This window comes from Aristolochia californica, unplaced genomic scaffold, assembly GCF_029961685.1.
Source record: "Aristolochia californica isolate CCGP_79_NKW_82.1479 unplaced genomic scaffold, dmAriCali1.0.hap1 SCAF_12, whole genome shotgun sequence".
Lineage (NCBI taxonomy): Eukaryota > Viridiplantae > Streptophyta > Magnoliopsida > Piperales > Aristolochiaceae > Aristolochia > Aristolochia californica.
The window spans coordinates 5,771,807-5,774,306 of NW_027181793.1; positions in this window are offsets into that span (position 1 = coordinate 5,771,807).

Below are 2,500 nucleotides of genomic sequence, written 5' to 3' on the forward strand. Positions count from 1 at the left end.
ACACTCGCCTGGGCAGCTGGTCACATGCGTCGCTCACAGGCATTTTGCAGGCCAGCACCGGCGGATGCACGGGTCAAGCGGGACGGGACGAGCGCAAGGCTTGCTTTTGGTGGCACACGAAAACACGAACCCGAAAAAGGGACATACGCACTGGCGACACGCGCGCCCGTTTCGCCTGCCACCCATGCACACTCGCCTGGGCTGCTGGTCACATGCGTCGCTCATAGGCATTTTGCAGGCCAGCACCGGCGGATGCACGGGTCAAGCGGGACGGGACGAGCGCAGGGCTTGCTTTTGGCGGCACACGAAAACACGAACCCGAAAAAGGCGAAAAAGGGACATACACACTGGCGACACGCACGCCCGTTTCGCCTGCCACCCGTGCACACTCGCCTGGGCTGCTGGTCACGTGCGTCGCTCACAGGCATTTTGCAGGCCAGCACCGGCGGATGCACGGGTCAAGCGGGACGGGACGAGCGCAGGGCTTGCTTTTGGCGGCACACGAAAACACGAACCCGAAAAAGGCGAAAAAGGGACACACGGACAGGCGACACGAAAAAAAAGGGGTCGCCCTACCTAGGTGGGCGCAAAAACCCCGTCGGCCAGGAGGTTTCGCCAAAGTGTCTGTACTGTCACACAGGGTCAATAGCACGGGCATGGCCGGCCGCCGCACGTGCAGCGGCTTACGGACGCACGGTTCGGCGGCACAGGTGCCTGGCGGCTTTAGCACCTTGGGGTGGACAGGCCTGGCGGCAAGGGGGGCTAGGCACCTTGCTGCCAGCCGGCAATGGTGCACGGGGCGGGGCGCCACACAAACACGAAAGAGGGACAAGAGCGGGGCGATGGTCCACAGAGACGAGCCATGCACGGGGCCCGTGATCGCCGACACGCGCGAACGCGGACGCGGACAAGGACAAGGACGCGACGCGCGGCGCGCGTGCGAGGTCAAGAGGGGCGCGCGCACGAAAACGCGAAAAAAGGGGCTAGCGGCCGAGAAACGCGAAAAAAACCGGGTCACCTACCTAGCCGAACGCCTAAAATCGCTTCGGGCAGGAGGTTTCGCCAAAGTGTCTGTACTGTCACACGGTCCGTACGGGCGCAACCCCATCGCGCGCCAGCACCCCTTCCTGGGGGCGCCCGCCCGCCAGGCGCCTGGCGCCCCACGCGCGCGCGCCCGGCGCCTGGCGCCTTGCCCCCCACGCGCGCCCGGCGCCTGGCGCCTGGCGCCTCGCCCCCCACGCGCGCGCCCGGCGCCTGGCGCCTTGCCCCCCACGCGCGCCCGGCGCCTGGCGCCTGGCGCCTCGCCCCCCACGCGCGCGCGCGCGTGGCGCCTTGCGCCTGGCGCCTTGCCTCCGCGCGTGCCTGGCGCCTGGCGCCTTGCCCCCCACGCGCCTGGGCGCCTCTTTTCCGCCTGGGCGCCCTGGCACCTTTCCGCCTGGGCGCCTGTTTTCCGCCTTGGCGCCCTGGCGCCTTTTCGCGTGGGCGCCTCTTTTCCGCCTGGGCGCCATGGCGCCTTTCGGCCTGGGCGACTCTTTTTCGCCTGGGCACCTCTTTTCCGCCTGGCCAGGGCGCCTCTTTTCCGCCTGGGCGCCATGGCGCCTTTCTGCCTGGGCGCCTCTTTTTCGCCTGGGCGCCTCTTTTCTGCCTGGGCGCCCTGGCGCCTTTTCGCCTGGGCGCCTCTTTCCCACCTGGGCGCCCTGGCGCCTCTTCGCCTGGGCGCCCTGGCGCCTTTTCGCCTGGGCGCCTCTTTTGGCGCCTGGGCGCCTACGCCAGGGCGCCTCTTTTCCGCCTGGGCGCCTCTTTTTCGCCTGGGCGCCTCTTTTGGCGCCTGGGCGCCTACGCCAGGGCGCCTCTTTTCCGCCTGGGCGCCTCTTTTTCGCCTGGGCGCCTCTTTTCCGCCTGGGTGCCCTGGCGCCATTCCGCCTGGGCGCCTCTTTTCCGCCTGGGCGCCCTGGCGCCTTTTCGCCTGGGTGCCTCTTTTGGCGCCTGGGCGCCTACGCCAGGGCGCCTCTTTTCCGCCAGGGCGCCTCTTTTTCGCCTGGGCGCCTCTTTTCCGCCTGGGCGCCCTGGCGCCTTTTCGCCTGGCGCCTCTTTTGGCGCCTGGGCGCCTACGCCAGGGCGCCTCTTTTCCGCCTGGGTGCCCTGGCGCCATTCCGCCTGGGCGCCTCTTTTCCGCCTGGGCGCCCTGGCGCCTTTTCGCCTGGGTGCCTCTTTTGGCGCATGGGCGCCTACGCCAGGGCGCCTCTTTTCCGCCTGGGCGCCCTGGCGCCTTTCCGCCTGGGCGCCTCTTTTTCGCCTGGGCGCCTCTTTTCCGCCTGGGCGCCCTGGCGCCATTCCGCCTGGGCGCCTCTTTTCCGCCTGGGCGCCCTGGCGCCTTTTCGCCTGGCGCCTCTTTTGGCGCCTGGGCGCCTACGCCAGGGCGCCTCTTTTCCGCCTGGGCGCCTCTTTTTCGCCTGGGCGCCTCTTTTCCGCCTGGGCGCCCTGGCGCCATTCCGCCTGG